The following is a 25,359-nucleotide window of genomic DNA, read 5'->3' as shown; positions in this document are numbered from 1 at the left end:
TATAACATTTTTCTGTGCTGCTCCAGGCCTCAGATCCTGGGTATTATCCCTATTTTTTTCTTTTCTTTTCTTCTTCTTTTTTTCTCTCTCAAGGCCATTACTATACTGACTTAGCCACAGCTCCACTTCCTGCCTTTTTTGCTGGTTAATTGGTGATATGAGTCTCCAATTTCTTTTCCCAGTCTGGCTCTGAATCATGACCCTCAGATCTCAACCTCCCGAATAGCTAGGAATGCAGCAAGCATTGCCACTGGCACCCAGTATTACAGTCCATTTCTGTAAATTGAAATTAAATAGACCTGCATAATTCCTTTTGGGGGGATATAAGAACATCAATCTATGTTCTCCAGCCATAGATAAGTACATTTCATTTTTGATAATCACCTTCTCATCTTTTTGATATGTTACAACCTTGGAATTTGAATCTGGGAGAGAGGAAGCAGACAATTAATAATATAAGGAAGTAGTGATTAATTTTCCATAGGATTAAACATCCTGCTGGAAATCAGAGAAATGAAACCCATAGATATATTCCTTCTGTTTTTATTGAAGTGGTAGACAATAGCACTAATTTTTCCACAGTCAAATATTTCCCTGTATATTTTAAGAGTCCAGACACAATAAAGTCTACATTCCCAGCTTCCCTTTGTAGTTAAAGATAACGCTGACAATGTGTGTATGGATTGTGTGTGTGTGTGTGTGTGTGTGTGTGTGTGTGTGTGTATCCCTTCCACAACCTACCAATGAGAAATAACCTTAGATAAAATTCAGACATGTTTTGGATCAGTGTTAAATGCAACTTCATAGACATGATGGTCTCCTTTTCCCTTTGGATAGATTGAGTAGCTAGAGTGAACCCATGTTGAGAAAGAGGAACTATTAATTCCGATCCACTGTTACTATGCAGTCATTGTAGCACCTCAGACACAGCTACCACCACTTACATTCTTATACACCTATACCTTGGCATGTGCTCACAGAACTTCCGTTCTTTCTTTTTATCCCTGGTCATTCTGTACACTTGCATAAGGTTTCTGTCTCATCATGATTCTTCTGGTACATTCCCTATGCAAGCCTACCATGAACCTCCTACAGGAGTCAGGAAGGGAGGAGAAAGAACTGGACAGATGGAAGGAACGTCTCATGTCTTGTCTTTCCTTTTCGAGTAGGGTAGAGCACAGATTCAGCTGGGGAAAAAAGAGAGGAGAATGGAGAATCTCTTATAAAACAGGAAATTTCATGGCTGGAAAGATCCTGCTGAGATTAGTTCAAGTGAAGGTAAATGACTTGAAGAAAATGACAAAAGTTTTGTCACAACTGCTCCAAGGAATTTAAAAAAAAAAGTTTTGAAGAAATCTGTAAAAGGCTTATGAAGTACTGCCAAGGTTCCCACTGATATTGTAAATTAAAAAAATACATTATGCAAACACTGTTGGGCCAATTATCATTAATGGGCAATGCTCTCTGACTGAAATAAAAAGGCAGGCTTCATTTTTATTGTGGAGACAATGAGTCAAAGGATACTTTTTGTTTGTTTGTTTGTTTGTTTCCTTTTTCCCCTGACTGAACTGAAGAGCTTTATGTTCAAAAGCTAGGCTCCCCATTTGTGGCTTCTGTGATGTCATACTAGACGCAGTGGAGCAGGCTGAGAGACTATGGTGTGATTTTAGAAAGCATTAAGGGCTGTACACCTAGAAGGAGAGGGACTTTCTAGTCCAAATATGCTAGTGTACAACTTGCACAGTGTACAAATAGTAGTATTATGAAGGACTGCAATGCCATCTTCCAGATACCATACTAAAACCCTCCCCAGAATCCTATATACCCACTGAAGGAAGAAAGATCTCATAAGTAGACATGAAATGGATTTTCCATCAACATATAGCCAAGTAGGAATAACAACAGAAATATCATCTGCTTAAGAAAAATAAAAACATGATATTTAATTTTTCTAAATGTTACAAGTCAAATACTTCTGGTAATAAAGACAAACATTTTTTTTTTTTTGGAAATTGGTCCTGGGGCTTGAACTCTGGGCCTGGGTGCTGTCCCTGAGCTCCTTTTGCTTGAGGCTTAGCACTCTACCACTTAAGCCACAGTGACACTTCTGGCTTTTCCTGTGATTAATTAGAGAAAAGAGTCTCACAGAATTTCCTGCCCAGGCTGGCTTCAAACCTTGATCCTTAGATCTCAGCCTCCTTAGTAGCTAGGATTACAGGTGTGAGCTACTGACGCCTGGCTCACTGTGGATTTTTTTTTAAATAAATAAATCTCTCTTATACATCTTTATCTTGTCTTAAATGTCTTTCACTCTCTCTGTCACACACACACACACCAAATCTATTCTTTACCCAAGATTTAGGCTTTAAATTGCTTCTTATTAAAGTATACAGTACAATCACTATATTTATTATTAATGTATATAATGGTTGCACTATATAGTTTAATAGTTTTCTATGCAAGATCAGATATGACCAGTCATGTTACTCTGTGTACCCCTATCTCTAACCTCTGATTTATTTAAAGTAATGATGCTCTTTTATAAATTCTTCTATAAAAAGTCTAAATATTTAGGAAACTTTATCCATTCATTTTGTAAGAGACCATCCCGTCATAACACATGCCGTTCCACATCCCAGCCCCTTCCAGGAACTTGGGCTTCACCTTGTCCTGATCTCAATAGTGACTCATCTCATGATGCTATGCACTCCATGATTTATGACAGAAAGCATGAAATTATGTACTTGAACCTATTATCTTTGTTACTGATTCAAATGCAGTTGAACAAGTGTCATATGTGCTATGAAAAACTATTTTCTAACTAAAAATTCAGGTATCTTACGGTTTACAGGCTAAATACTAAACAAGCCAATGTCTCCTATATTTATTACACATATAGTATTTAATAAAATAAAAAGACATTTATTGACTTTTCTTCCAGGGCTGGCTTTGAATTGCGATCCTCAAATCTCAACCTCCTGAGTATGTAGGTAGAATTACAGGCATACAGCACCAGAGGATCACAATAGCTCAATAACTATGTACATTTGACTGTATAAAAGGATGTTATCAAAATGAACTCCAAAGGGTTTATTTTTTCTTTTTCTTTTAAATGTACTGAAGTTATTTTTCTTTCCTTTATTTTTTCCCCTTTTTTTTATCCCCTGTTGTCACTGTTTTTGATTTTGGTAGCCTCTGTCTTATATATAGGTTTATTTGATTTGGGCAAGGGAAAAAGGATTAACAAAATGGTGGGACAAAGGACAAAGGGTGAAGCAGTACAACTCCCATACTCACAAGACACTATGGAGGCAGAGTGCGAAAAAACATGGGAGAGAGTAACAAGAAATGCAGTCATTACCTTACTTATATAACTGTAACCCCTGTGACAGCACCCTTTCAATAAAATTAAATAAAAAGAAATTTAAAGCTATGACGTATATTACTAAGCTGCAGAGTAACTATATTGTTTCTTGTAATTCTGTTGAATCCTAAAAAAAGAGGGAAAGTAAAATGGCCAAAACCTAAAGACTTGGGCTGAGCACGGTGCCAGTGGCCAATGCCCATAATCTTAGCTACTTAGGAGGCAGAGATCTGAGGGTCACAATTCAAAGCTAGTTGAGGCAGGAAAGTTCCTGAGACTTATCTCCAACTAACTACCAAGAAGACTTACATGATGCTGTGGAGCTCAAAGTGATAGAGCAATAGCTCAGGCACAGTATGTGTGTGTGTGTGGGGAAGGGAGGTCCTTAGTTCAAGCCCCAGGATTGGCACAGAGAAATAAGCAAATAAAAACAAAGAAAACAAAAAGCTAAAGTCTCTCATAGGTGGGAGGGTAGACGTGATCATAATATATGCACATATGGAAATTTCAGAGTCTAATCCATTAACTCACACAATGCACATGTGCTACTACTTATAATAATGGCAGTAAAAACCTGAAAGTTTTCAATGATTTTGTTATGCATTATAAATAAATGTATTATATTAATCTCTACCTGTTTCCTCTGATTTGTGTAATAGAAGTATTTTTCTGATAAATACTGATAGTTACTATGCTATATTTGCATATGCTTTCAACTATTAGAAGAAAAAGAAGTGTTCTTAAATTTCTGATTTCAGGTTGTGTACTTTAGCTTGTCTGCTAGTGATTTATGTTGCTCAGCCATCCACGGGTGTATACTGGGGTTAATATAATATTGCATTACACACATCATAAATATGTTCTGGAGTCATTCAACACACAATACAGAAACGGGTAAATATGCTGCATATTGCAAGTAGTGCAACAATATTAACTAAAATTCTAATTGACTATTCTTAATTTTCAGCTGCTTCTTCATACCCATGGTTGGACTTCCATGTGAATATGCTTATGCGTGGAAAAAAGAAGAAATGCTTGTAATGCTGCTTCAGGGGTATCCAAAATAAAACAAAAATGTAAAGAGTTTTCAGTAGGCACCTAAGTCCCTCAAACCATTGGAACTCAAAAAAACTTAAGGCTCAAATGATATTCTGAGCACAACCCAATCATTTGAGAGAAGCAATTTGATCTTGGGTTATTTTGGGTCTCAAATCCACAGCTCGGAGTCATCTGGTCACTGGCATCTGCAGCAGTGTGCTCTTCTGTAATTGAGTGACCTGTTTGGTTTATTTGGGAATTTAGGCTCATGTTCTTGCTATTTCTCTAACACTTTAGAGAAATAGCTTTCTCAGAGAGAAAATGCTGCAATGTGTAGGCAGGAAATGTAAAAGTTAAAATAATACACAATCTGAGTCCATCTTGATAATTAACATCTAGCATCTTTCATGTTTCTGTATAAACCTTTCAGACACCTCTGCATTTTTAGGCAGGACATGATGGTGCCTGCCTATAATCCCAGTACTTAAGAGGCAGAGGTAGAATTGAGAATTCATAGTGAAAACTTGTCTTAAACAAAACACAATTAAATCAAAATGACAGCAAAACAAGCCCCCATTTATGTTCACTACAAAATTACTTGTTGATTAGTATTTGTGAGAAATGCCTACCAGCCACAAATAAATAAGTAAAATTGTAAGCATTTTATAATTCATAAAATATCTAAAATATAGCATATTTGTATAAGAATATTTGGTAAGGTACAGAGAATGATCTTATGATTTCACATATATGTTATTCAAATTTTTCATTTCAGTGTCCATGTAAATAGTACCAATGTACAGAACATGGATTTAAATAGTGCACAGTGTCTATTTGAAAAACATGTGAAATGGATATAGATTGCTAGAAGAAAGAATTATCTCCTTGTGCTCATAAATTCATAGATCTTTCAATAGTGCCATAGTGTTTATTGAACTTGAAACATGAATATTTGTTTGAAGCATAAACAATGCATTTGGGGAAAATGTGCAAATTTTCCAAGAACAATAAATGCAATTATTTGTTATAAGATTTAAAATTTGATCTTATCATGTGATTAATTCTGGGTTCTCAAGAAGGAATCCATTTAAAAACAATCATCTTTGTTGTAGTTGCTTCTTTTTATTACATTTAAAAATCAAATTTACCATAATAATCCATTATAAAGAGGATTTCTGGAAATTTCAAGCATTAAAAAATAGCCATGAACCAGAAAATACATTACAAACTATTTTTTAAGGCTTGTTTCTTTTCTCTGCTGATTCTCTAACTTTAAATTAGAAGCTAAACGTATAATAATGAGCATACAGTGAGTTTGGAGATTATAATGTGTTGGTAATATTAAACAGAAGTTCTTTGTAGCTTGAAATGAAGATTTCTGGAAAAATGGAAGATCACAAGGTAAATAAGAGTGGAGCTGAAAGGGAAGCTGATGAGAGTGGTAAAAGCCACTAGAAGCTGAAACTGTGAATTTACAGTCAGGAGACGATCAGACAGGAGAAAGGCACAAATATTCCAATTATTGAAATTACTTCCTTAACGGTAGGCCTATAATCTAGCTCCACCTTGCTTTTCTAATCTGCTCTTGAAGATTGCTTTCCTTCAATCCTTCCCTTCTTACATAGTTTCCAATGTTCTTCCTTAGAGTGTGGTCCAGGCCAAATGCTTCTCCTGTCACAATCACCAGGTTGAAAGAATGGACAACCCCATCTCCCTACCTTCTCCTGGTCCAGGCAAATGAGACCTTGTGTTCTAGAAAAAGGTATCTCCCAATATCTCCCCTCTGACAAGAAAATCAGTCAGCCAAATATTAAAAACCAAACATGGCCCTCACCTCTTTGTTGGATTTGTGAAGCAGTTTCAAATCTGTGCTGGGTAGAGCAGCAGGATGGTGTGGCTGATGGGTCGCAGGGGGTGGAGGAAGGATTTCTGCAATCACACCTCCCCTGGAAGCTGAAGCCAGTGCATTCATCTGCTGAGGCTGCCAGGCCAGAATACCATCAACTGGGCAGCTTGAGCTGAGAAAGCATAGGTGAAATTGCTAGCAGCTCTGTCACTTCTGAGCCATCCCTCCTTGGCATGCTGATGGCCACCTTCCTTCTGTGTCCTCACATGGTCTCTTCTCTGTGCATAGGTAACTTGCTGTACCTTGTGTCCAAAGTTGCTCTTGTTATGAGGCCATTGGTCAGATTGCCTTAAGCCTACACTAATAGCTTCCTTTTGTCTTAGTCTCTTTTTTAAGACTTCTATTTACAGATACATTCTGAGTTTCTGTTCCTTCCATTTATAAGGTAGGCAGTCTGAGGTGACACAAATCAAAGCAGGGAGACAGCTTCATGCCAGACAGCGTGACACCGCACTGCTGATTTGTTTTTCTTTCTGTGTTTGCTTTTCTTTTGGTGTGTTGCTTTTGTTTTGCACTTTCCATTTTGCCTCTTTTATATTACTGCCTGACTTTGTATCCTGTGTCTCTATACAGCTCCATCAAGACATTGTGCAAAAAGGAATATTCCCTTGACTAAATGACTGTGGCTAATCTTCAGTTTCATTAAGATTTAGGTTTCATTTTTAGGTTTAGTTTTACATCATAAGAAGAAATAAAGCTTTGAGTTAACATGTCTGCTACCAGTGGTCTTTGAGCAAACATTAAACATCAATGGGTAGTCATAAACCTACTTCAGGTTAACATCTGTATGGGTAACTGAATGTTACAGTCACATATTTTGCTTTATTAAAGAAACATTACATAACAGATATTTTAAAATAAAATTAATTTCTAAGACAATAAAATAACTTTGCCTGTAAAGTATATGTATGTAAATGTATAATTCTAAAGAAAAACAAATTTCATTATACAACTTTAGTATTTTAAAACTGTTTCACATAAAACATGAAAGTTTGCAAAATGTTTAATTTCACAGTCAAGCATTTTTAAGGTTTTAAGTAAAGTGACCTGATATTTCTTCTCTGAATATAAAAAATAAATATTCAAATAAACAAGTATATGTATATCTGTTTGCATGAATGTATATATACATACACATGTATGAATACATGAATAGATATATCTTTAGGTATTTAATAAAATATAATTGAATTTTTCTATTATTTTAAATGTCTATAGATTACTGGCTAGAATAGCATGTCTAGTATTATCACTAATATCAGCAGTTACTATCTAATTCTTAAAGAATTAAGTCTTTAATGTTGATTAAATTTATAGATGTTTAAAGAACTATAATGAATTCATCCTAATTTATCTATATATTTCTGATGAGTTCATGAATAAAGTAATTCATGAGTGATAGTAATTGAGAAGATAGCTTTACTCTCTCTATTATTTTTATAATGTAACCAAACACAAAATAATTATTGTTAAAACTTCTAACCAAGGATTAATCATTATTAATATCAGGCAATAATTACTCCAATTCCAATATATTGTGATTTTATCAGAACTGAAGTGTGTTTTTGTTTCTGTTTGTCTATTATCCCAAATTCTTACTCTATAGCCCCATGTCTAATGACTTTAAAATTCCAAATTTTGGTAGCATTTTCTGTGAAATTTTTAGGTACGAATGAAATACATATACTTCCCACCCACCCGTTAACTTGGCCAACAGGATTATGGCAGCTGAGGGCATAGGACAAATTACAGGGAAGGATCATGCAAATACTGTGATAAAAAGTTTGCAAAATAATTTTGAATGGAGAGCTTTGCTTTTGGGGTCAAGGAACTCTAATATGCAAACATCATCTTCATTCCCATTTCTCTTGTTGTATAGAGAAAGCCTTACTTTGATTGGAGAGAATAAGTTCCACATTTCTAGGGAAGGGAAGCTACCCCCTGGGGTGAGACAGGGAAAAGGGAAGAAGGGAGAGAGAAATGTACACAGCTAACAAAGCAGGACAGTGAAGACAAAGGGGCAAGAGGAGAGAACAGAAACCCCAGCCTGTGTCTGCAGGTTAAGTCAATGTATGATATCTAATGATTCCTTGCAGATATTTAACAACTGAATCTCCATAAGGTAGGAGGGATAGAGTATCCTTGATTTGAAGTGTTTGTTGATTTTTGTGGTTCAAATTCTTCTGCAGGGCAGATTTTTGAAGGTAGTATCCATGTTGTACCGGGGGAGAATCAGGAAGGGATACACAATAATGAGCTTTTATTTCTATCCTTCAAACAATATGTCAACACGAAGCACCCAGGAGAACATAACAGCAAAACCTACTGACAATTATGGAGTCATGGACTTTGATCATTTATTATCTTAGTGTTTGCCTATTGACAGAAAGCTAGTAAGATCATTTCTAAGACATATGTTTGATAGGGTTCCACTGAATGCACTTACATGCACAAAGCTAATAGGAGCCAGCAGGTAGAACTATCTACACAACTCTCAGAGGAACTTACCAATGTGTTTATCTTTAAAAGCAAAACAGTTTAAGCACCATTCCCTAACTTGTCATTTAATTGCTCTCTGTCATGAGCTTGGCATTTTCTTGGATTCAATTCCAAAACATGAACATTCCTTGGGAAATTACCTTTTTTCATGACATAGCAATGAGTAATTTTATCATACAAAATTCTTTGGAACAAATTCTTCACGATAGCTTGTAAGAATATTGTTGTATTAAAATATAGCTCTGAAGTAGAAGATAATTTTTGTTACTGATAATGGGCATTTTAATATTTTAAGGAAGCATAGTTTAATTATTCAAAGGCACAAGTGCAGCCCGCGTGAAGGATATTTTTTTTTAAGATGATGAAAAAGAAGAGGAGAGCAGTGATACAGAGGTAAGAATCTATGTCTTAAAGCATGCAATCACTATTGATATGTAGCATGGACAGCAGGCCCAGGAGAAAACATTGCAGAAACCTGCCATTCTATAGAGAACCTGTAAGCATGGAGCCATGGGGGAAATACTCGAAACAAAAGTCCTGGAAATTGAGATTCTGCAGGGTTTGACCTGGTTTTGTTTACCAGATACTTCAACTAAACTCCATGCAAGGCTAAAAAGAAAGCAGCAGAAAAAGAAGAGGTTATCTGTTTGCAACCCTGACAATTTCTACATAGCTTAGCTTGGAGCTAAGCAGTTCATTTATATAAATTTAGGAAAATAGTTCAATTCCTAAAATGACCATGGATAGCTTGATGAATGACAGGAAAAGAACTACAATGTTCCAATAATATAAACAGGCAGGAAATGAAAGGGATTTCTTTCTTCTTCCTTCCTTCCCTCCCTTGATCTTTCTCTCTCCCTTTCTTTTTCTCTTTCTATTCCTCTTTCTTTCTGTCTGTCTGTCTGTCTGTCTGTCTTCTTTTCTTTTTTCTGTTGGTTTTGGGGCTTGAAATCAGGGCCTGGGTGCTATATCTGAGCCTTTTTTGCTCAAGGTTAGTACTCGACAACTTGAGCCACAGCTTTACTTCTGGCTGTTTGGGTAGAAAACTGGAGATCAGAGTTTCATAGACTTTCCTGCCAAAGCTAGCTTTGAATTGTGAGCCTCAGATGTCAGCCTCCCCGGTAGCTAGGATTACAAGTGTGAGCATCTCTGCTCAGCCCTTTTGTTTTTGCTTTAGATTTTTTTCTTTTTAATTTTATTATTATTTTAAGTAGTTGATTGAAGATGGAACAATTCTGTAAGTCAGGTTATGAGTATAATGCTTCTGTTATTTTTTTAAATTGCAGCAGTGGTTCTTGCTAGGCATTATGTAGAAAATTAATTGTACAACTGTGATGGGAGGGAAGACTGGGAGAAAATGAGGGAAGAGGTGACCATGTTCAAAAAGAAATATACTCATTACCTGACAATGTAACTGCAACCCCGTCTGTACAACCCTTTACAATAAAAATAAAAAATAATAACAAAATTTACAACAGAGGCTTCTTTACATTTTAATTATTTAAGAAGAGCCCATGGAAAGCCTTTAGGATGCTTGGAAGTTAGTGAAATTGCATGGACTTGAAGACCCATTATCTGTCAGGTATTCAGGAATCATCATTAAAAACATCACAGAGTTTCCTCTTTGTAAGTAGGAATAGGAATACTGTCTACCTCTTGGCTAAATGGGAAGATTAAATATAGGAAATGCATACAATAAAGCTAGCTTTAAGTGTGTGTATGTATGTGTGTGTGTGTGTGTGTAAGATATTCAAACTGAAGAGCAATCTAAACTAGAATAAATGTCACCACTTCAAGGAAAGGATGCATGAAGTATGAAGATACAAGTGGTTAGATGCAACAGAGGCAAGGAGATTAGTATGGGGAACCAAGGCTGTAGAGATGTAAAGCAGAGATGGCCTGACGTGCAGCATAAGCACTTGAATGAATGAACATGTTTAAAACTCAATTTAATGTTATATTTTAGGGAACTAGAGAAACAAAGATAGGAAGGAGTTTCGGGTCTATTGCTTCTGCTCTGAATAGATACGAGCAGGAAACACACACACACACACAAATAAAAAGGCACATAAAGTCAGATCTGAAGAGATCAAACAGTAAACAAGCAAGAAAGCTAGAAACTTCACAGGAGGGGGCGAGGAGGGAAGGGGGGAAGGCCAGTTGCATGAAGGTGGAAGATGGTGGTGGGAAGTAAATAGTTATATACTAGGAGTGGATGAATCTAACAGTCTAAAAAAAAAGAGATGGATTACTCTATTGATTAAAAAGATGAGTTAAAGAGAATAAATTGCTCTGGGGTTTAGGGGTAGAGATGCCATCCAAGGTGGAGAGAGGCATCAAGGTTTGGAAGCAGGGGCTGTATCCACATGATGGAAGAGGCTGCCCAGTGCTGTAACTGTGAGCCAAGTCAACAAAGGGAAAATAAATTCCATTAGTTAATTATAATTATTGCATTCTACAGAAGAGCTTGTGTGTTCCAGGTACACACTATAAACCAAAAAAATAAAGCCTACGTTGAAAGGCTTTCAAGAGAAGTAAAAAAAGAATCTTTAAAGAAAAGCAAATGCCTATAAGAACCACAAAAATCATCTCACTTGAGTGATAGCCTTTAGGTGTAGACTCGTGGGGATTACAAACTGGATGGGAGAGGATTCTGAAGAGGATGAGAGAGAGAGACAGTCAGACGATGTGTTCTCCGCTGTATGTGTCAGTCATCCCGAGTATACATGTACAAAGAGGAAAATGGAGGACACGTCTTACTTCTATGTCATAAACTAATTTTTATGAAGAGAGGTTATCTCATTCCTAAAACTATGTTCAGGCCATAGTAAACACTCGAAAAATGAGCAACTTTAAAGCTGAATTTAATGTTATAGTTTAGGGAACCAGAAGAACAAAGATGGGAAGGGGCTGCAGGTCTATCACTTCTGCTCTGCGTGGCTATGAGCAGGAAAAACAAAAGGAGAATCAAGACAATGAAAAAAAAAAAAGGAAAAGATGGCATTTTGAAATGGCAGCCATGGTGCCTCTACCAATACCGTTTGTTTTTAAGCTGTGCAATGAGGTCTTTGGATCGCTACAAAAGTCTTTCAGGGGAAACATGGAATCAGATTTATTTTCACAAGGTTATCTGGGATGCTCTTTCCTTTGTCACCTGTTTATTTGTACTGATGTTGCTAAAGCAGTGCTTGCTGAAACACTTGGGGCCTTAGTGTTAATCCAGATGGTGTCGCTGGACTCAACTAGTTAGTGATCAAAGCCCCATATTCTCTTCAAATAGATAGATGAAAATATCCTTAAAAAAAGAGTATGAATTACCAATTTCATTAAACTGTAACGCTTAGCATCTTAACATCCTGTGGGACAAAAATGCATCTGTATGTAGCACATATCTCTGGGATTATTTAAGATACAAACTGATCTTACTTCATAATCATACTCCACCTTTATTTGTAAAAAAAATAATGGACAAAATACTGGTAACTTAACTGAATGTGTATCATACATTTTTTCCCCCAAAATGAAGTGAGTTAGTATTTGAAGGCAAACAAAAAATATTACTTCCTAAAGTTAAAAAAAATGAAAATTTAAGCAAATAACGATCTTCCTAGAAATTTTAAAGATTTTTAAATTAAATAAGAAATATTAAGAACAATGACCTAGAATTATATAATATATTCTTTTGATGATCTATAATACATTGTGTAAAATCATTTATTGTTTTGCACGTGTGTGTGTGTGTGTAACTGAATAAGATATATACTAGGCACATGGATTTTAATGTAGCAGAAAAAAACTCATTGATAAGGTTTCAGAATCCACAATGTAAACAATAAACAAAACATTCCTATTTGATGAAGTTGGTATACTACAAATGATATTACCTATTGTCTAGAAAGACTTTGGAATTTCCTTCCTTTGCAGCTTTATATCTATACAAGGATAGGTTTTCCTCATATGTCAACAGAAAAAATATATTAGGTATACTAAATGTAAAATTTTCCAAGATACAATACATTCAATGGTTCTTATTCTAGAAAATAGTTACTCTCCTTGTAATTTAATTATATTGCTATCCAATGGATTTGTTAACATATTTTTTCAATAACTAGAACTGTCCTGTTGATGGCTGACTTCATGAATCTCTGCATGCTTTAATTTTATATCCAGCTTCTTGGTTAGGCCTTCAAATTTCTAATTTCTAATCTATAGCCTCAACTTTCAGTAACATACATTGTATACTTACTCACTTCTCCCAGACTCTTATTGCACCTGATATTTATTATCAGTATATGATGTATGATGTAACTTTTGAGTCTTGAGCTCAGATTCTTCTCGGCCTCTGCCTGGAATACACATCAACTTGTTGATACTCCCACTAAGACAATCACCTACTTCTCAGCACATGTCCATAGGTCTGTTATTTATTACAATCTCTATTTTACTTTGGTTACAATTAGTGGTCTTATCATATTGCTTTGGTAAATTTTCAAATCATCTACTCACATGAGCATATGGACATAAGCAAAACACAACTAAAGCATTTGAGATCAACAGTCAAGATAAAGTATTTTTATTAGTATAGATAGAAAACTACCATAGGGCAAGAAAGATGTGTCCTACACTTTTGAACTGGTGTTCAATATAGTTTATCGGGACTCAAGATATGCTGTTTTTGCTGTGATCACTTTCCATCTTCTGTGGCCACAAATATAGTATACCTCTTAAATAATAGAAATAACAAAGGGGTGAAAAGTGCTATTCCTAGCATGCAGTAGGATGCCTACCACTAAAGCATGTTGTTATTTAATGATCTCCAAAGAGACTGGGTTACATCACAATAATGAGTTTACAAATATAACATTGTACAGCCTATTTAGGAAAAAAGAAAGCAAGTAGCCATGGTATTTAGCAATTGACCCATAGGGTTTTCTAAGAGATTTGTAAAGTTGCATACATCGCAATTTGGTAGTAACTTCTCCAGAAGTATCTCATTAATACCAACTAAAGGTTTTTATTCATTTTACTGCCACCCTGCCTCTTTGCACTTTGACATTTTCTTCATCGTCTTCAGCTGGTATAAAGGGAAGAAGATAAAAAGAAAATAAAATTAAAGATGACACGCCAATGTATCCACTCAAGAGGAGAACTCACAGCTGTTACAATTGCTGAAGGAAAAATCAGGAGCTATAAATACAAATATACGTGTGACTGCCATGTTATGTAAGTGATAAGGTAGGAAAATGAAGTAAGAAATATAAGTGTTTCCCCTTGGGCTATTACCTTCCCACATGCACCTGTCCTTCATTGTCACAGAGAAAATCTTTGAGAAACTGGGTATCTAAAGGAAGCTTCCTTTAACATCACACCTGTCAGTATGGAAAAAGAATGCATTTGGAAAGTTGTACTTTGTTATCTAAATAATATTAATGAATATTTATATGCTTGTAAATGCATTCACATTTAAATGTGTAGTAAATTATAATGAGATCTAGAAGTGAAACTATCTAATAATATCAGTTTCACATTAAGAGACATAAATAGATCATCAAATGAACTGGCAGATTCTACTCTGAATATATAAAATTATACCTGTGGAGAGATGGCTTAGGTCATCATCTATCCATTATGTTTGAAAAATGCATGTGTCTTTTGCCAAAAGGACACACATTTGGTAGCATTTATAAATGTACAATTTTACATATTTTGATAAACAGGTGAGAACATATCTGACAAGAAAATTCCAGTTGGCTTTAATTCGGTAAATTTTACCTGACAGTTCCAGTGGAAGAAAAATATTGCGATTAATTTGTTCTATTATGTGGGAAAAGCAATTATTAAGTGAACCTAGATTAATGAGGGGGAAGAGCTGCAAGGAAGATTACAAACTGTCCATGAGTCAAATGGTTTATGTTAGATATACCCTAGATTCTACTTGATTAGACACAAGCACAGTTTCAGATCAGGCTTAAATAGGAAACTAGTGGTCCAGTGTTCAGTTCCCATTTAGAAGGTTTATTAAAGGGAGAAGGAACCTTAAGCATTCCAGTAAATAAAAATAAGCCACTTAGGGTACTCATATAGAGAAATAGGGTACAAAGAGAAACCCCAAATACTACTTTGTTTTTCAAATATGGGAATTTTTTAACTTTATTCTTGGATTGAAACCAAGAGGGCTGGTCCTCTGATTTGATATTAAAAATAATCATTTGATTTGCCCTTGGTCAGATAACACTGATGGATGGAGGTGGGTATGACTGTAGTATCCATTATTTTACTTTGTAGGGAAAGAAAATGAAGATATTCAACAAAGCTGTTCAGGAAAGGTGTTAAACACACACAACCACCTCAGAAGAAAAGATTCCAAATTTTCTAATACTACTTATCACAGTAATCCTTTTGCTTCCTGTACCAATGTTGAGCCTCAATAAGGCCTCTAGGTAACTAGGTTTCCTGTCCTTAACAGTGCGGTTGAGTGGTCTGAGGTCTTATGCCTTAAAGTCACACTGATTAAAGTGAGATTGGTGTGTATCACAGAGCACAAGACAGACAGATAGCTGGGAACCACTCAAGACTAGCTGAGTCAACATGTATGGAAAGACAGTCAGGAATCTGAATTTTTCACAAATGCCTTGGTTATTCTTTGCATCCTAAAACCTACAAATTGTATTTTTCCAGATGGTATTTGTGTTAATTTTTTAAAGATCAGAAATAAAATATGTTCACAGAGAATAACAGCTAGCCATCATAAAGGTGACATTCATCCACAAAAATTGAAGTGAAACCCATTAAGTTTTTTTCAACCACTACTTTTCCCTTATCCCCTACCAGTTACTTGGAGACCCCAGCATTCCCACAGATACATCTCCTGTGGATCCAGAGTAATAGCATCTAATACTAACTGAATATCCCAACGCTAGTTCCATGATTCGTCTGTTTCATGTATTCAACCATCTAGGAAAAGGAGGGAGCTATTAATTTCAAATGTTTTAAGCATCCTATTATTGAAGGCTTGCAAAGATGCTTAGCTTCCTGATTCTGTCACTGTCTTATTCTTGCTTGCAACGTTTTCATTAATGCGTTCCTACTTGTAACATTTTCATTTCAGACTCTCAAAAAGTGGCATAAACAAATTTCAGTGCATTAAGGAAAATATTAAACTGTAACAACTAATAGAAAAAATGTAAATCACAGCTACCTAAGGATTTCTTAGAGACTACAAATCTAATTCCAATTTATAAAGTGGATGTCAGCAGTTTATGTATGAAATAATACATCCTTTTAAATTTTGTTCCTTTAATTTAGCTTCACTTGCAAGCATTCAGAGCATTTATTTCCATCACGTTGCTCAAAGATTTATGTTTCTTTGGAACATTTTTAAAGGGTAAAACATCTCCCTTAGGGTTTCAGATGGATTCAAATGTTAGGTGATTAGTTTGTGGAACCTCAGATGTAACCATAATCCTATTAATAATGGGCAAAGAACAATATTAATGTGTTTCTCTGTGTGTGTGTGTGTGTGTGTGTTAAGAAAGAGAGAGAGACAGAGAGAATATGTACTTTGTGATGGTCAATGTTCTACCCTGCACAACTTGGGACCTTCAAATCCTGTTTGATAGCTAAAAATTTTCATCTCTAATTCTGTTGTATCCTCTTTCTTCTTTTGTCTGCCAATACAGGAGGAAGAGAAGGCCAGTTCCTTTCTTCTTCCAGAGCATCAACATGCAGCTTATAAAAGAACTAACGTCTCAACATAACAACGCTTTTTTTAACCAAATTTGTAAATCAAACGAAAATACCTCATTAAACTGATTGAAAGCACCAAAATGAGCAGCTCTAAGGAATGCATCAAGAAAGGTTAAGATTTTTACACACACTTAAAGATGCTGCTGCAGCATTCTCAGACGCAGCAATTCACGGAGAGGAGCTGGTTAACTGAAGCCATGCCAACCAATGGGGAAGGAAAGAATGACCATTGAATGCTTCCAGTCTGTTGTTACTATGGTTACTATTGGACTCACAAGTCTCAACTTAGTGGCTTGAGGGAGGGGGTAACAAGTTCTACAAGAAATGTACTGGCTACCATACTTATATAACTGTAATCCCTCTGTACATCACCTTCCCAATATAAATAAATAAATACATAAATAACCAAACATTCTGTTGTATTTCAGAAAAGTGGTGAGAGAGAAAATAGGCATCAGATTCCCTATTAGAAAGAAGAGAGAGATTCCCCCTCCCCCACAGAGACTGAAATCTTCAGCAGGCTTTTCTTCTGAATCCCCAAATACAGATACAGGAGAATCTGTGGCATTTTTCCACTTGAAAATAGGCAATAGCACCACGCTATTTTATGCCCAAGAGAATGTTGACTTGGCATGGCATGTTCTCCAGGTTACAATAGAGCTTTTTAGTGTTATATTTCCTTAAAAAATGTACCTGGAAGGTTGTCTAGCATTTGCATCTCAGAATAGAGCACAAACAGCGACTCAACATTTAAGGGAATATTTATTGGTGGAATAGATCTTTTTCCTTTTATGTCTTCTGATATGTTTTGAGTTTTGAACTCAGGACCTAGCTAGTGTGCTAGTTAGGCAGTCCTTCTGACCCTTGAGAGACCTCTTTTGCTTTTGCTGTTTGTGAGAAAGGATGTTGCATTTGTTCTATCAGCCAGCCTAGAACCCAAGTCTCCTGTTCATGCATTTTTGATGTCAGGTTGGTTGACTGATGCACACAACTTTGTTTGTGCAGGGTTTTATTGGTTTACATAAAGATCTCATGAACATCTTGCCCAGGATATCCCTGAACAAAAATATCTCTGTTCTCTGCTTCTCAAGATTATAGGCATGAGTCATTGTGCCTAGCTTTCAAACAGACTCTTGACCTTCACCAATGTGTGTGTTCCAATTGGGGATTCTCTGGTTGACTGAAAGCTCAGAATACCAAGTATTCCATGAGAACATGAATCTATACTACACCAACAGAACTAATTATCTCAGGGGTAGACAATTATCATAAAGAAGACATTTCAGACTTGTAAAAACACACATTACTTCCATCTGGCAAATGTTAACTACTAAAATATTTATAAATATCAAACTCACATGTCACACATGGTGGTGTTATTAAATGTTCATGTATTTTAATTAAAGGCTATTATGTATTGTGTACAAGTTTGTGTATCTAACAGAAAAAAATAAATGATCCCCTTAATATCTCAGAAGAGATCATTTTTCATCCTGCTGTGTAAGTGATGTAAAAATAATATCAAGGGAGGTAAAACATCACATCTTGTCCAAGTCTATTTCTACATGCTATTTCCATAACAGAACACATTGTTGCTAGACAGATTCAACCTCATGAATGTTGATCTTGATTCTTTTGAAAAAAAAAGAACATTCTTTCAATTGAATGATTATGTTTAGCACTTAAGTTTCTTTCATAATAACAAAATTCATATTGAAGCGGGATAGTTAAACCATTTCCGACAAATGCCTTGAATAGAGACTAATTCATTTATATGACTGATAGGTAAGTCATATGCTGTTTAACCACATAACTAGATAATTGTTAATTAATGGTAACAAGCATCTTTGCATGCAATTAAATAGGTGATGAGAATAAATGGGTCTCAGGGGCCTTTTCTACAGCAAAGCATCTTGTTAACCTATGTCACCACTCTCCTTAAACTGCTCTTGGTTTATAAAAGAGATGTAGAAATATCTTGGCTATTTCTGACCACCAAAGGGAAAAAAAAATCTAAGGTCCTTGATACCTTCTATGTTTAGTATTTCCTCCTCAGAAAAGTCAGAAATAAAATTTGAAATGTTTAAACTATTTCACCTTCTGGGTACCAAGGCAGGATCAAGTCAAGAACAAAATCAAACGCTGGAAAGAGTTTTCCCTAACATTTTTGAAGGCAGTGTGTCATTCACTGTCAAATAGCCTTAAGCAAACCACCTTTGAAGCTTTTCTTTTGAAGATGACTTGTGCTGCACCACTCCTTGGAATTCGCTTTTCTTTTCCCCCCACGTTAGATTACTAGACTGTGTTTCCTTGACCATGGGACTGTGCTGCATATCCTGCAATGTATCCAACTTTTGACTGAGTCAAGGAAGGGGTTTACATGGTCCATTTAAGTTAACACTTTGTTCTGTATGTCCATCATCAGGATTATTAGCTGGGTCCATTTTTGTCTTTTACCTTCTACATCAAAATCCTTTTGTTTGATTCACTTGTCTCTACAGGCTTCCTTAATGTAGGAATGAACTTCTGCAGTGCATTATGGGAATATGGTTGTCAATGCATGTTTGCATTTCACAGCTTCTATTTGGCACATGGCATTTCAATGGTTGTCAAAATTTGGTATAAGAGTGCCTAGAATCATTTAAACCCATGCAGGTCTCACAGGAGGTCAAAATCATTTCTGTAATAATACAAAGATGTTATTTGCTTTTCCCACTCTCATTTTCTGCTAAATGTATAATGGAGTACTGCCAGAATCTGCAGGGCCATCAGCCTTTGATGCCTAATGGAATGTTTGCTTATGTATTTCTCAGTTTTAAAATTTTCTCAGCTTTAATTTCCGCTATAGTAAAAATCAATAGATGTAATTCACATAAACAGTGGCTGGAATTTTCTATTAGGAACAAGATAATAAATAGTTAAGGCTTGGCAGGAGGTATGTTCTCTGTCAGAATACCAAACTCTACCATTACACTGAGAACACAATGATACATGATTCAAAATTACACGCACAGCTGTGATACGGTTAATCCTTACTTATAAACCATAATGTTGGTCATATTTTCCTTTCAAAGCATACTTTGCCAATACTTGAAATAAATAAAATGTCTTATAAGGTCTTTAGATATCCATAGATAGGTACATAGATAGATACATACATATATACATACATACATGTATAGAGACAGAGAGAGAGATCTAGATATAGCTCATTGATTCATAGCTATCTACTTTTATTTTTATAATAGGGCATTTTCTCAAAATCCCTTTATTCGTTTTGGTAGTCTCCAAAAACTATTAGTGTATTGATGAAAAATATTCATTATCTTTCACCTTCCTATGTTTTTATACTTTGAAATTCTCTCTTGTCAGATTTTTATCCAGCTGAATACAGGTTATAATACTTTTATTATAATTATGATCATGATTCTGAAATATTTTTCTTTCTCCTTATAGCAAATTTTGCTTCTTAAGGAGTACTACCTTACATCATGCTAACACAATTCATAGACTTATGATAAGCTCTTGGAAGTGTAAATGTGTGCCAGATTTTGTTTTATAGCTTCTAGAACTCAGAAGTTCTAGAAGCCATTCCAACTGAATTGAGAAAACAGTATTTTCCATTGTAAAGTAGCAGGGTGGTATACATATATATATACATACATATATACTTATATTTATATACATACACACATATTTATATATATTCTGTATGCTATGCTTAAAAAATTTGAACCTTTCTCATTGTTCTCCCATTCCTACCACTAAGATTGTTCAGACCTGAAATGAGATTTGTGGGCCTGATAAAATGTAGTGCTTAGAAAACACACAGATATATTAGCAATATCTAACATACCTATTACCAAGTATTCTCTAAAGTCCTTTGCATATCTGAAATAGTGTATAATTATTGGGAATTATTTGTCTAATGTCTCTTTTCTCTAATGCAATATTACCTACTTCGAAGTATGAACAATGGTCTATTTATTACCAGATCCTGAATACAGTGGTTGACTCATAAGAAATTAAGCATGTTATGCCAACTAATTGGCTAAAATTCCACATTCCTTCATTCCTCTATCTCATCAATGGACAAATCTTTGTAAAATGTGGAGATTTAATGTAGATAATTTTCCATTGTTACATTGCTAAATGTTAGAATTTCCAACACAAAGGACTCTAAAAAAAAGTAGAAACTTAGAAAATATTTAAGGTAAAAAATAAAGAGTTGAGAATGCCTTTGCTTGAGGAAAAAAAATCAAACAAATAGAAAGAAAAACAGATGAAACTTAGGAAAAAATAAACAAAAGCAAAGCCCCAAAGGCTTATATAATGTCTTAAATTCCTGAATCAAATATTGATAATATTCCCTTAAACAGAAGTTACTCTTTACCCAGTTTAAACATTTGTTTCTTACACAGTGACATAAACATAAAGGAATGAAGGCAACCCTTCAGGCTAACACTAATGAGGAAAACACATTCTGTTAACCAACTAACTCTACCTGGATGTTATTGTATAGTGACTAACATTTTCAGTTCAACGCTATAAAAACTAGATTGTGGGCCCTAATTTCTCTGAAATCAATCTAAGTCCAGAGATATCTGTAAAAATATCCTTCTAACATCAGGCGGGTTTCCATGTCCTGGTAACTCAAGTGAAAGCCAGAATGTGCTAGGTTTAGCTCAGTTGTAATTCTCATCCACACAACAGTCATGAAAGGCAAGTTCTAAGAGGCAAAGTACCCATAGGATCATTTTGCTTCAACCACGAATAATCTAACAGCTATCTGAAACTTTATTCCATTGTGAAATCCAGGGCTTCAAAGTAGTCTGCTATTAATAAAAAAAATCCATAATGTAATGTTCTCCTCATATATCTAATATTTGAAGATATGATAAACAATGATAAATGTCTAGAACTGGTTTTATTCTTCATTTTGAGTTGTTTTATGTGATAGATAAAAACGTTGCATTTTGCAGGGCATGTAGGGTAATTCCTTGTACTTTTTTTAGAAAAAGGAATATCTTATGTATGTTACTATATAGAATTAAAGAAATAGGGGAAAAACAAAGGAGGAGATAACAATGTTCTGCTCAGTAGGTAATATACTCATTACCTTACTCATGCAACTGTAACCACTCTGTACAGTATTTTTAACAATAAAAAATATAATAAAAAAGAAATACCATTAAGTATCTTCTTTGGGCTCCAGAGCAATGAGAAGTAATTAAGTAAATTGCTTACTAATATTATTGCTACTCTTATGACTGGCTAAAAGAACAGATATTCTTTTCTTGATTATCTCTGGATGGCATTCACTGTTGAAGGATATGTACCAGAAAGACCATATTTGTCCAACCTTGAACTCCAATGCTCTTCATCAAAGTCTGACTCATATTGAACAATAGTTTTGAAAAGCTATGCCAAGTCGATACTATTACTATGGAAATCAGCCCACATGGATCTGTTTGTACTATGTACCAAGGCAAGAATTCTTCATTCTTTCCACCCCATAGCGATCTGTAGTCAAATGTTTACAAGCAATCCGCTGAATATTTTAAATTATTCTCTTAACTTAATGTGAGTCATCAAGATCTCCTGGTCATTAACCTGCACTACTCCATGCTTTCTTTGTCCGATCACATTTATACCTCTGGCCTGCACTAACATTGAGAAACAACCATTAGACATACCTTATTAAATTTATTCTAAAGCTTTTATTAAGATAAAATCCTCTGAGTCTTTCATGGCTCCATTAAAATCAGTTGAGATTTCTTATTTGATTTTTTTTTCTCCTTGCTGAGAAATTAAAACAAGCAAACAAACTACAAGCACAGTAATTCTTCAGGTTAGTTTACCATGTCATCTACTTGGATACCTAAAGAAGAGAGTACAGTCAAACTCTAAAGCTAACTAGAATTCATTTCTATATATTAACCTTTCCCTCATTTGTTATTTCTGGTCTATATGTTTAGTTTTGTTTAACTTACTTAGATATTTGAGATACTGGAAAAAACCTCTTAAAGTCTTTTAACCTATGATTAACATTTTTAATCATATATGAAATGTATAGACAGGATTAATAACATTCTTCTTAGGATGAATTAATCATCCTAGTACTACTTTATGTATTAAGTCATAAGTTATCTCAGCAATGTTATAACACAGATGACAATTAGTAGGTTTGTTTTATGGAAAAGGAGAATGAGAGTTATGCCTATTAATTTGCTGAAGGTCCTGAAAATATTACACAGGGAAAAATCAACAACTTTACCTGATTTTCTCATTTGGGATTAAAAGTATTTCCCTTTATTTTTGGGCCAGATCGCTAGCACACAAGTTGGCATTTTTCTTGAGTTGTAAGTTACCTTTTCAATTCCACTGTTATATATAAGGAGTTTCAAACCCATTATTAGTGATTCGGTGACTATATTGGTAATTGATGAAATATAGCTTACTCGCTTTTCTAAAATCGTTCACGATTTTTGCTTTATGTGGGTAATTTGATTTGATGCAGAAAGAGTAGATGTTAGATGGTGATGTCCATTCATATGTTGTAGTAGCATGAAAATGCAAGTTAAATCTGCATGTAGGAAAAGATCTAAAATAATTCTGTACAGCAACAGAATTTTGGAAACGCAATGTTTGTTGATATTTACTATTTACATATGCAACAAGAAAGAAGGAATCAATAATTAAAAGCTTCTTTATTAATATTTAGTTGCGTAACTGATACTATGCTTGGATGAAGCTCAAAATAAGGATATTTAATACCATGTATGTATTTGCTTTCTTCATGGACATAAACTAATAAAAATAATTATTAAACAATTGTTGCTTACTTAAGGTTCAGACAAATCTACTTTAATGAACAGATAAAATACTCATAATTAGCACTCTTATCTAGCTATCTCATACAAATAGAGCTCACAAACCTCTAGAGGGAGAAATGTGAATTAGTAATGAGTTTATTGTAAAATTTACAAAATTCAAGGATAAGAAACTTTGGCAGCAGAATTAAAGTGGACACTGAGACACTGGCGGTGGGTGGGTAGCTGGTGGGGGGTGAGAGATGGGAGGGGAAACAAAGGAGGAGGCAACAATGCTTGATAAGAAATGTAGTCATTATCTTTCCCATTTAATTGTAACCCCTCTGTATGGTATTTTCACAACAAAAAAAATCACAGTAGTACTTTTTACATTTTATTTTGATTTTAGTAGCTTTACTAAACTTTACTTAAGAAAGAGTTCTTCATCAGTATCTCAAATATTTGGGTAGAGACTCAAAGTCAACCATCTCTTCCTAAAGGTCTGGAATTGAACATAGAATTGCAATTCCTACATGCCTGATGATCTAGAAAAATATGTCTAGACAGTCTCCCTTTTCAGTGTTTACTTTAAAATTGGCTATTTAGCTAGATATTCATATAGAAAAAAATCACTTGACAGCACATTTCTAGAAGTGTTACAAGAAAGGCAAACTGTCAGCTATATACTAAACCTTATGTTACTATTTTGAAATATGAGGTAACTGAACTGAAAATGTTTATATCTATCAACTCAAACCTCATCAAGTCAATCACTCTTATTTTTCCTACTCCTGGAGCCCTGACGTTCCTATGTTCTGCTTTACCAGAGTTTACAAAGCATCCTTTGGACATCCTGTGCATGGCTTGTGATCAGAGTGGATCTTATTTACATAGCAAGAAGGTACATCCTAACTCACTAAAATATCCACCATTGCCTGTAATTTGGGGAGGCCAAGGATCAGGGTTTGAAACCAGCCCAAGAAGGAAAGTCTGTGAGACTCATCTCTAATTAACCAGCAAGAGGGTAAAAATGGAGTGTGACTCAAGTGGTATAGCACTAGCCTTGAGGGGAGACAAGATAAGGGACAGAGCCTAGGCCCCAAGTCCACTTGGTACAAACAATCATCCACGATTCACACATTGTTTGTTTTTTCTCATGTGAATGGAAGGCAATATAATTACGATCTGTTCTAGTCTTTTCCATATTTTCCAAAAAACATTAAACTAAATCCAATTCATTCTCAAAGCCACAGTGAGCAAAAAGATATATATATATATATATATATACACACACACACACACACACACATATATATATATGTAAGTATATTACAATATGCAAGAATAACTCTTTCAAGGTATTGTTTGCCATTTTTAAGGTTATATCGAGACAAATAACACACATTTCTATGAAACAGAGCCTGTAATGATATTGTAGTTAAGACATATAAATTCCACTCATCTGAAAAACACAGCATGCTTAGGAAAAGAAATCACAGCATAATTCTTGTAATTATTAATGTACTATCAAAACTACGTAACTCTTTTATACTTGTTCTTTATTATGAGATGCTGAGAACTTATAAGCTTATGGCAATTAAAAACAGTATGTAATTAATCCGAAGATTTATTTGCTGTTAAGGGAATGGATACAAAAAAATCTTTCAAAAATAGCATCAGCTTCAAACATAGTAACATATATATATATGTATATGTATAATTATTTTTGTTTTTAATACCGACTCTACAATATTTATAGCTTTTCTACTTGGTAGTCATATTTGCCACAATGGAAATTTTGTTTTGTTGTTCTAAATAGGAAGGACTGCTACTAATTAAAGGTATTCCAAATACTAATCATTTTACACATTTCAGTTTATTCCTGGGATAAAATAAGAAAAGATTAAGAGAGATATAGTAATTAGTCAGAGTTACTGAAAAGCAGGTAGAATTTCATCCCACAGATTTGATACTATATTCTTTAAAAAAACTAA

The 25,359-nt window shown here is 34.8% G+C and overlaps 1 protein-coding gene across 2 annotated transcripts in view; it reads right to left on the bottom strand.

The window, feature by feature from the left end:
- The window catches only part of Grid2 (glutamate receptor, ionotropic, delta 2), a 1,023,751-nt gene that overhangs the window by 640,116 nt on the left and 358,276 nt on the right, over window positions 1-25,359 (bottom strand). The window lies entirely within an intron of this gene.

Source organism: Dipodomys ordii, unplaced genomic scaffold (assembly GCF_000151885.1).
Source record: "Dipodomys ordii isolate 6190 unplaced genomic scaffold, Dord_2.0 Scaffold122, whole genome shotgun sequence".
In the NCBI taxonomy this organism is placed as follows: domain Eukaryota; kingdom Metazoa; phylum Chordata; class Mammalia; order Rodentia; family Heteromyidae; genus Dipodomys; species Dipodomys ordii.
Note: the sequence above shows the minus strand (reverse complement) of the source record. Positions and strands in the feature narration are given on the sequence as shown.